This window comes from Rutidosis leptorrhynchoides, chromosome 2, assembly GCF_046630445.1.
Source record: "Rutidosis leptorrhynchoides isolate AG116_Rl617_1_P2 chromosome 2, CSIRO_AGI_Rlap_v1, whole genome shotgun sequence".
In the NCBI taxonomy this organism is placed as follows: Eukaryota; Viridiplantae; Streptophyta; class Magnoliopsida; order Asterales; family Asteraceae; genus Rutidosis; species Rutidosis leptorrhynchoides.
In genome coordinates, this window is record NC_092334.1 from 21,565,454 (window position 1) to 21,577,895 (window position 12,442).

Below are 12,442 nucleotides of genomic sequence, written 5' to 3' on the forward strand. Positions count from 1 at the left end.
TTTGGAATCACCATAGACACTCTATATGCAGTAATGATCGAGTTCTCTATACAGGGTTGAGGTTGATTCTATAATAATATATATACTTTGAGTTGTGATTGAGTCTGAGACATGTACACGGGTCACGATACATATTAATTAATTCGCATATTATATATTAAATTAGTGAACTGCTAACTGTAGAATAATAACATTTGACAATTAAAATGAATTAAAATATTGATTATAATATATGAAACTAAACAATTCTTCAAGTTGCCACTTGATTTCATCTTAAACTTCATTTGTATCTTGATGATTACAATCAACGTTCAAACCTTTCATGATTCTTGAAAACACCTCAATCGAGAGTATGAACCAACCGCACTTCATCTATGGAAGAAGAGATTGACGCATATAGTTATGCACCTGAAAATACTCAGAACCTGAGTAAAACATTTAACACGTATCTGTGTTAGCTCCTTTAGCATTATTAATACCCAAAATAACTTGGTAATTCCTTTCAAAGTAGCAAATTTTGTCACAACTCCAGCAAGTCAACTTCGAATTTTCATTCGAAGTAGCCTTACTATAATCCTGATATATACAATTACCCTTTTTATACCGGAGGATTCTTTTATATTCCACCACATTACCAGCAAATGTACCAGCAACCTTGTCGCTCCTTAGTTTAAATTCCTCCGACAAATCACTATATTTATCTATTGAAGTCTCGTCATGTACTCATCCGTATCTTGTAACGAGAACTGCCATAACAATTACCAGGAATCAGCAATCAGTACTTTGAAAACTCACAGCATATCTACATCAACAGTTATATGTATGACATTTATCTCTTAGAATTATGATCTCTCCTTCTGGAATTCTGAAAAGCACTCAGTCACAAATCAATACTCTAAATGTTGAAAAAGCTGAATGAAGCAGCAGAAACCATAGACAACCGTAAACGACCATAATCATCGAAAGTTGATGATAAAGAATAGTATGTTGGAAAAGCTCAGAAAAGTTGGAACTGGAAAACGGATTGAGCTAACCACGAAGGAGACCAAGGACAAATACAAGGACCATACCATATATTCAAAGAATCCAGGTAATTCTGAATCCGATGAAACCTTCAACGAATATCTTGCTCTGTACTCATGTTAAAATCTTGCGGAAAATCTTCCTCATCAACCATCGAACTTAGAAATTCCAAAATATCATCATCAATATCTTCGATATTTCTGAGGATATTTTCATAAATATTCTCGTCCGAAATTATATACCTCTTCGTGCTTCATGTGTATCATTATGTTGGAAACATTCAATGGAAAATTTAGTACCAAAAAGCGAATTATGCGAAACTATGAAGGAAGCCGTGAACAAATCACAAAGAATAAGTTTGACTTCAAAGAATCCAAATGATTCCGTTTCTGATGAAATCTTTAGCGAATACCTTGCTTCCGAATCTAAACCCTTAAGAATAAATCTTCTTCATCATCCATCGATATTAGAAATTCCAAGATATCATCGTATCTTTCATTATAAATATCCTCCATATTTCTGAAGATATTTTCATAACTATTCTTATCTGAAATCAATAATCTATTCGTGCTATCAATGTTACATCATATAGAAACTGTTAGTTTCTATATTCTGTAAAATTTCGAGCTTAAAATATGAATGTTATTGAAGTAATGTTGAGAACTGATGCATGTGTTAGTATAATATAATGACACTTGATCAACGTGATTATATCATAGTAAGTCATGCTGAGTTTTCTATTGGAACGTGATGATTCACAGATGATAACGTCATCATGTGCCATGTGAAATGTCCCGTTCTTATTGATTAAAAACGTTCCATATTAATTGATTTCGTTGCGAGGTTTTGACCTCTATATGAGACGTTTTTCAAAGACTGCATTCATTTTTAAAACAAACCATAACCTTTATTTCATAAATAAAGGTTTAAAAAGCTTTACGTAGATTATCAAATAATGATAATCTAAAATATCCTGTTTACACATGACCATTACATAATGGTTTACAATACAAATATGTTACATCGAAATCAGTTTCTTGAATGCAGTTTTTACACAATATCATACAAACATGGACTCTAAATCTTGTCTATATTTTAGTATGCAACAGCGGAAGCTCTTAGTATTCACCTGAGAATAAACATGCTTTAAACGTCAACAAAAATGTTGGTGAGTTATAGGTTTAACCTATATATATCAAATCGTAACAATAGACTACAAGATTTCATATTTCAATACACATCCCATACATAGAGATAAAAATCATTCATATGGTGAACACCTGGTAACCGACATTAACAAGATGCATATATAAGAATATCCCCATCATTCCGGGACACCCTTCGGATATGATATAAATTTCGAAGTACTAAAGCATCCGGTACTTTGGATGGGGTTTGTTAGGCCCAATAGATCTATCTTTAGGATTCGCGTCAATTAGGGTGTCTGTTCCCTAATTCTTAGATTACCAGACTTAATAAAAAGGGGCATATTCGATTTCGATAATTCAACCATAGAATGTAGTTTCACGTACTTGTGTCTATTTTGTAAATCATTTATAAAACCTGCATGTATTCTCATCCCAAAAATATTAGATTTTAAAAGTGGGACTATAACTCACTTTCACAGATTTTTACTTCGTCGGGAAGTAAGACTTGGCCACTGGTTGATTCACGAACCTATAACAATATATACATATATATCAAAGTATGTTCAAAATATATTTACGACACTTTTAATATATTTTGATGTTTTAAGTTTATTAAGTCAGCTGTCCTCGTTAGTAACCTCCAACTAGTTGTCCACAGTTAGATGTACAGAAATAAATCGATAAATATTATCTTGAATCAATCCACGACCCAGTGTATACGTATCTCAGTATTGATCACAACTCAAACTATGTATATTTTGGAATCAACCTCAACCCTGTATAGCTAACTCCAACATTCACATATAGAGTGTCTATGGTTGTTCCGAAATATATATATAGATGTGTCGACATGATAGGTCGAAACATTGTATACGTGTCTATGGTATCTCAAGATTACATAATATACAATACAAGTTGATTAAGTTATGGTTGGAATAGATTTGTTACCAATTTTCACGTAGCTAAAATGAGAAAAATTATCCAATCTTGTTTTACCCATAACTTCTTCATTTTAAATCCGTTTTGAGTGAATCAAATTGCTATGGTTTCATATTGAACTCTATTTTATGAATCTAAACAGAAAAAGTATAGGTTTATAGTCGGAAAAATTAGTTACAAGTCATTTTTGTAAAGGTAGTCATTTCAGTTGAAAGAACGACGTCTAGATGACCATTTTAGAAAACATACTTCCACTTTGAGTTTAACCATAATTTTTGGATATAGTTTCATGTTCATAATAAAAATCATTTTCCCAGAATAACAACTTTTAAATCAAAGTTTATCATAGTTTTTAATTAACTAACCCAAAACAGCCCGCGGTGTTACTACGACGGCGTAAATCCGATTTTACGGTGTTTTTCGTGTTTCCAGGTTTTAAATCATTAAGTTAGCATATCATATAGATATAGAACATGTGTTTAGTTGATTTTAAAAGTCAAGTTAGAAGGATTAACTTTTATTTGCGAACAAGTTTAGAATTAACTAAACTATGTTCTAGTGATTACAAGTTTAAACCTTCGAATAAGATAGCTTTATATGTATGAATCGAATGATGTTATGAACATCATTACTACCTCAAGTTCCTTGGATAAACCTACTGGAAATGAGAAAAATAGATCTAGCTTCAAAGGATCCTTGGATGGCTTGAAAGTTCTTGAAGCAGAATCATGACACGAAAACAATTTCAAGTAAGATTTCCACTCGAAATAAGATTGTTATAGTTATAGAAATTGAATTAAAGTTTGAATATGATTATTACCTTGTATTAGAAAGATAACCTACTGTAAGTAACAAAGGTTTCTTGATCTTGGATGATTACTTGGAATGGATTTAGAAAACTTGGAAGTAAACTTGCAATCTTGGAAGTATTCTTGATTTTATGAAACTAGAACTTTTAGAATTTATGAAGAACACTTAGAACTTGAAGATAGAACTTGAGAGAGGTCAATTAGATGAAGAAAATTGAAGAATGAAAGTGTTTGTAGGTGTTTTTGGTCGTTGGTGTATGGATTAGATATAAAGGATATGTAATTTTGTTTTCATGTAAATAAGTCATGAATGATTACTCATATTTTTGTAATTTTATGAGATATTTCATGCTAGTTGCCAAATGATAGTTCCCACATGTGTTAGGTGACTCACATGGGCTGCTAAGAGCTGATTATTGGAGTGTATATACCAATAGTACATACATCTAAAAGCTGTGTATTGTACGAGTACGAATACGGGTGCATACGAGTAGAATTGTTGATGAAACTGAACGAGGATGTAATTGTAAATATTTTTGTTAAGTAGAAGTATTTTGATAAGTGTATTGAAGTCTTTCAAAAGTGTATGAATACATATTAAAACACTACATGTATATACATTCTAACTGAGTCGTTAAGTCATCGTTAGTCGTTACATGTAAATGTTGTTTTGAAACCTTTAGGTTAACGATCTTGTTGAATGTTGTTAACCCATTGTTTATTATAACAAATGAGATGTTAAATTGTTATATTATCATGATATTATGATATATAATATATCTTAGTATGATATATATATACAGTTAAATATCGTTACAACGATAATCGTTACATATATGTCTCGTTTCGAAATCATTAAGTTAGTAGTCTTATTTTTACATATGTATTTCATTATTAATACACTTAATAATATATTTACTTATCATTTAACATAATTAACCAAGTGTATCAATATCTTAATATGATTTATATGTACCTAGTAAGACGTTGTTATAACGATAATCGTTATATATATCGTTTTCGAGTTTCTTAAATTAATAGTCTCATTTTTATGTATATACCTCATTGTTAAAATACCTAATGAGATACATACTTATAATAAAATCATGTTAACTATATATATAACCATATATATGTCATCGTATAGTTTTTACAAGTTTTAACGTTCGTGAATCACCGGTCAACTTGGGTGGTCAATTGTCTATATGAAATCTATTTCAATTAATCAAGTCTTAACAAGTTTGATTGCTTAACATGTTGGAAACACTTAATCATGTAAATAACAATTTCATTTAATATATATATAAACATGGAAAAGTTCGGGTCACTACACCATGTAACATAACTCTTTCATTCTGCTTAACTTCTGAACATATCAAGAAAATATATTCTTGATAATTTTGTTCTCAGTAATTCTGAAAATTTGACAAATCAAATCATGCTACTACCTTTCTTTTCTACCTTGTATATCATGCTAATTCGAAACTCCATATCTATGAATTCTGGACCATTACTTGCGGAAAGAAAACAAAAGCATGAAGCTCCGAAATAGAAAGGGGGTATAAACCGCAGTAAATAAGAGAGCACATTAACTATGAATGACAATAATTATAGGAGACAGAAGCAGGGACATTGAAATATAAGGGAAGATATAAAATTCAACAACAACGCAGAAATTACAAACCATGGATATTAATACGAATAACAATATAAAGACACGGTATAATTAAGATAGTATCACCCCAAGGTAATAGTAGAAGTAAACAGATTCTTCTTATGGAAGATTGAAAAGAATGATGACAGAAATGTTGATTAGAAAAATATCAAAGGTTAGAACTGGATTAAGCATTTTCACAATCTTTTGAATGTATGAACTAAGAAGGAAAGCATAGGAATGGTGAGAAAAATAGAACGGAATAGCTTAATTTATAGTGGAAATATCAGACAGACTAATCGAGGCAGATCACCATATTTAATTATAGAGATCTTAATTTTCTTACTCGCCAAAGAATCAAATCTTTTAGATTTCGAAGATTTTCTCTAAATCCCTTGAATTCCGGAATTTAACCCTGACTCTGTCAAAAGTTAAGATGAATCTCCACTTTCCTATTTCACTCTTTGGTGATAGCTTCATTCGTACTCTTCGATTAATAGAATTGTTTTATCCATATTACTCAATGATGATAAAACTCTATTTATCAACTCATAATCATCATGAAAACATTTTTATAGTTAGCCATGACGACCTCATCAAATTTCGGGACGAAATTTCTTTAACGGGTAGGTACTGTAGTGACCCGGGAATTTTCGACCAAATTTAAACTTTAATCTTTATATGTTTCCGACACGATAAGCAAAATCTGTAATATTGAGTCTCGAAAGTTTTAAAATCTATATTCATGTATACATTGACCTTGACTATTTTCGACGATTCACAAACCTTTAATCGTAAGTAGAAATATTTACATATAAGTAACTATACATGTAAATAATTATATTATAAACAAAAATAGATTAATAAATTATTTTGTGATAGGATATTATGAAGGAAAACTTAAAACATAATTAAATATGGGGTACTTAAAATATATATATAATATGATATGAAAAACTTATAATATCATTATTTTTATCATTAATAATCTTATAATTATAAGCATTATTACTAACATTATCATTCTCAATATATACTTGATATATATATATATATATATATATATATATATATATATATATATATATATATATATATATATATATATATATATATATATATATATATATATATATATATATATATATATATATAATTTGATATATTATCATTATTATCCTTACAATTATTATTATTATTATTAATATAACTAGTAGTATTATTATTAGTAATTATTATTATTACTAAAAATAATCAATCGAATTATTACCAATATTCTTATTAGTAGTATTATTTTTATTGATATTACTATTATTGATGTTATTATTGTAAATATTATTATTAGTAAGTTTGTTATTTAATTATCAGTATTTTTTTATTAATAACATATAATACTTATAAATCAGAATCATATGGAGACAATTCAGTAGGAAACAAATAGTACGAAATATGTGATCCATTATTGTCTGCTTTTTATTTTCTTCCTCAAATTTCTTCCCTGATTGAAACTATCTGTACTTCCTGTCTCTGGTTTGTTACGGGTCAACTTCACACATCAATTTATGAATGAATCTAGACTATTACATCGTGTACTTAATCACAGCATATATATTTCACTTGTTGCAACTTGAGAAATTTAACAGAAAAATATATATATATTAACCGTCGGTCACCTTACACACTTTTTAGTCATAATTTGATTTCAAACGAGTTTTCAAAATTTAAAAATACAGTTGTGTTAGGATTCACCCATTCAAACTTTCTGCAAGGATTGAGCTCTTAATCCCTCATAATGAGCTTTAATTTTCGAGTCAAAGCTTTTCAAGTTAAAAGTCAACAGTTTAATTCACGGCAAAATTCGTGTTTGTTCTTATGTTTTAGGATAAATTGATGATTTCTAGAGTTTGTAGGAACGATTTGAAATACAATTCATGTAGAAACTTTCTTGCAAAACAGCCTCAAAATCTAAAATCATTTTTTTTTTGTTATACCCAGCGTCGCAGCTTACTGCTTTTTTTTAATTTTTTTTTTCATGTTTGATTGAACCAAATTATCCAACTTATGTTATTTACAAATTAATTTTAAGTCTTAAATCGTATTAAAGTTCGCGTTTAAGAAATTGTTTGGTTTTGATTAAATTGTGGAGAAGAAGGTGAAGGAGATGAACTCGTTTAATAGATAAAACAAATTAAAAACTGTGTTATACCAGAAAAGAGGTCATGGACGAGTGGTTAGATGGTGTGCGGGTTAGCGTGAGGTCTTGGGTTCGAGTCCCGTCCGCTGCAATTCTTTTTACTCAAGGATTTTAAGGGGTATACTTTATTAATTTATTTTTATTATTATTATTATTATTATTATTATTATTATTATTATTATTATTATTATTATTATTATTATTATTATTATTATTATTATTATTATTATTATTATTATTATTATTATTATTATTGTTATTGTTATATCTATTAATATTATTATGATTTGTATCACTATTAGTGTACCATGATTGTTATTATGAAATATCACGATTAAAATTACGGATATGTTAATAATTGTTAATACTAACTTAATATAATGAATGTTATTATCATAAAATAAGTAAAATGGTTATTATTATTATTATTATTATTATTATTATTATTATTATTATTATTATTATTATTATTATTATTATTATTATTATTACTAAAATTAGTATCAATATTAAGCATTAGTTATTATATTGGTAAATCTAGGCATAAACATGAGTGTTAGCATTAAAAATCGTTATTATTATATCATAGTTAATAATATTACTATCATTATTAATAAACGTTATTCGTATTATATTTAGCAAAACTTATCATTTTCATTTGTGTTACTAGCATTATCATTTAAGAATTTTTAGTAATATCATTACTAATATTATTACAAATAGTATTATTTTACTGTTAGTATTATTATTAATATGATTCGGAACATACAAATAATATTCATAGTATAAAATTTTTAATAAAAGATGATATGAAAAATATGAAAATGGTTATGAAATTAAGTTACAAGAGTTATAGTTAAGAAATTGGATAATTTAATCCGAACCTCATGATAAAACTAATTATTATTAACACAAACATTATTGTTATTATCATTGTTATTATTATCACTCTTATTATTATTTTTTCAAATAAATATTTCAAAGATATTAATATAATGTTTTTAATACCTAATATGGCAATTTCTAAAACATCAATATAGGATAATTATAATACATGACATATCCATTACTTTAAATCCATTATATATATACATATAGTTATACAAATCCTAAGTATTTAAAATATATAAACAAGTAGTTAATAAATTACTAATATAAGAAGTATATCAATATACAAATTTGTTCAATTTCGGTTATATGTTTTAATATATATATATATATGAATAATATAGGTTCGTGAATCTGAGGCCAACCCTGCTTTGTTCAATATAGTTGTAATGACCCGGAAAATTTCGACTATTTTAAACCAAACTCTCGATACGATTTTGTATTTTCGACCATACTCGACGATTCACGAACTATTATTTGTGAATAAATGTGTATATATATATAAATAAATATAGTTAATCTAAAAATATGGGATTGTTCTGAATAATTTTATCCGACACTGATTATCAACAGAGCACGAATTTCACTCCGTAAATGAAATAGTAGACGACGGCTAACTTATCCCACGTTTTAATTCCTAAATTATATTATAATATTATTAATAATTTAAGTTTCTGTTTATGTTTACTGAATAATTGTAGATATATAAATATAAGCTTGGATGTAGATTGATGTATCACCACCACTACAACTTGTCTCTCAATACAGAGAATTCAATTACTCATCAACCTTTTTATATATTATTAGACGTTCTGAGATAGATAGATAGATAGATAGATAGATAGATAGATAGATAGATAGATAGATAGATAGATAGATAGATAGATAGATAGATAGATAGATAGATAGATAGATAGATAGATAGATAGATAGATAGATAGATAGATAGATAGATAGATAGATAGATAGATAGATAGATAGATAGATAGATAGATAGATAGATAGATAGATAGATAGGGACTACAAATAAGGGGGAATTCACGTTTTTAAATTGATTAGATTCCTATATATTACTGTTTTTCTTGTGACTCATTTGATCAACTTACCACCTATCTATTCTTATATATATATATATATATATATATATATATATATATATATATATATATATATATATACATACATACATACATATAAGCTGCATATCAATACATACAACCTTCACCCTACTCTCCCTCATCACCTCACATGATCATCATCTCCTGCTTGTTTGATCGACACCCATTTGCATTTTATTTCTTGACTACCACTACCTTCAACCCATCATAAACACCCTCATCATCTTTAAATTCATTTTATGTTCTATACAAGCGAACCGGAAACCACCACTTTTATTTAACTTCAAAACCCACTCACCATACAATAAACTATCGACCATCATATAGCTTGTCTCTTCTACATTTGTTTTGCAAGACCATAAACCGCCATCTATCTTTCTCTTCTCTCTATTCCATTAAACTTCGTAAACCATTACCACTCCACTATAAACAAATACACCCACCACCTTCAATTGCTTTACTGCCGTCTGCTATACTTTTTCTGTTTCTAGTCGACGGATCACAATAAACCATCAAAGGTTTACTGCTGCTAATTTCGTGTATGTTGCTCCTGTTTCACTGTTGCTACTACGACGGGTTTTCTGTTTACGGCCACCACAAGACCCATCACTATTCCTCTTTCTTGTTATTCTTCGTTAACAACCAAACTCGTTTTGTTTCCACTTCGGTATAGACTCAAAATGCCACTTTCGATCTCTGGAAATCATTTTCTGCTGCAGGCCAAACACATCGCACAAAACTCTATTATTATACTTTCGTTTCAAAACAAAACCCACTTTAATCGATCACCACCTTACTACTTGTTTTATATTTTTCTAAACCCATTTCACCATCTTCACTCATCACCCATTCCATCATCACCACTGTTACCATTGTTTTTTTGTTTCTTGAACCGTCACCTTTCACCCCATGAACTACGATTGTATTAATATTGTTGCAGTCGTGTTTGAGTCGTGCCAGACAGACCCAGACAAACCTCGAACAACTGCTGCTGCTCACATTTAGATTGCTGCAAATATTTTAAAAACCGAGATATAAACTAGTATATCCTATACGAAGTGTTTCTCCTTGTGGTCTTCTTACACTAAATAAATACCTATTTTGCTAGTGGGAAGGGAATAATATTATTACAATAATTGTGGCATGTTCTTTGCTTTGCTTTTTGACCGACATTTTTTTTAATATCAACTAACCCACTTGATTATTTTAAACAAGTAAGGGTGGTATGTACAGACAAGTGGCCATCGAAGGTATTTGTGATAGGTTACTGTACAGTGGGTCTCGATCGAGCAATCAGTGGAACCCCATTTCAATCATCTTAGTATGTGCACTTGTGATTAAATATCCAACAACTACAATTCTGCAATAAACACCCATTTAACTTTTCTAGTTGGGTCTAGTAATCTAGTTCGTTTGTGGATTGAAGAATTGATAGAGAAGATGAGTTGGTGACTTAATATTATTACTAACTAATTCGGTGGAGCCAGGGATAACACACACGCATATACATCTAATAAAATATGGGCTGCAAATTTGGATCGGGTTATATGTTTAGACTTGGGCCTGATGGACCGAAAATAAATAGGCCAAATTAATTTGATGAAGCCTGGAGTCTAAGAAATACGAGTTGGATATATTTCAAGGAGAGATATAATCAGAAAATTAGGCTTGGCGGGATGGTTGAGGGTGTTAGGGTACGAGCCTGAGGTCAAGGGTTCGAAACCCTACAGTTGCCAATTCTTTTTATAACTTGTTTAAAAGGTAATCTACAATTATTATTATTATTATTATTATTATTATTATTATTATTATTATTATTATTATTAAGTAAATTATTATTTTCATTATCATTATTAAACTTTCATCTTTATTATAACTACTACTATTATCATTATTTTTATTTTTATTATCATTATTATCATTTTACGAATATTAATATTAACTCTATGAAAATTACTATTAATATTAATTTTAAGAACATTATTATTATTATTATTATTATTATTATTATTATTATTATTATTATCATCATCATCATCATCATTACTAACATTAAAATAATTATTTTCAAAATTATTCGTCTAAAATATACATAAAATAAATATAGCTAAACTATTAATAAAACATATAACTTACTAAAGTAACAATTAATAATAATAAATAAATTGTTCAATTACGATTATGTGTATTAATATATATACCTAATATAGGTTCATGAATCCGAGATCAACCCTATACTTGTTCAATGACGTCATATGTATTTTTACTACAAAATACAATACGTGAGTTTCATTTGCTCCCTTTTTATATATATATTTTTAGGACTGAGAATACATGCGCAACTTTTATAAATGTTTTACGAAATAGGCACAAGTACTAAAACAAATTCTATGTGGGTTTAAACCAGAAATATACCCTTAGCTTGGTAACATTAAACTACTTGTCTATGTACGGTAGGCGCGAATCCTAAAGATAGATCTATTGGGCCTGACAAACCCCATCCCGACTATGGGATGCTTTAGTACTTCGAAGTTATTTTAAACACACCTGGTCTGGTGTACTTCAGAGGGTAAAACATGAACGTTAAGGCTTGTTACCGGGTGCCTACAACTTATAGAATACTTTTATACACTTGCGAATGTACATATATTTATAAACGGAAATCTTGT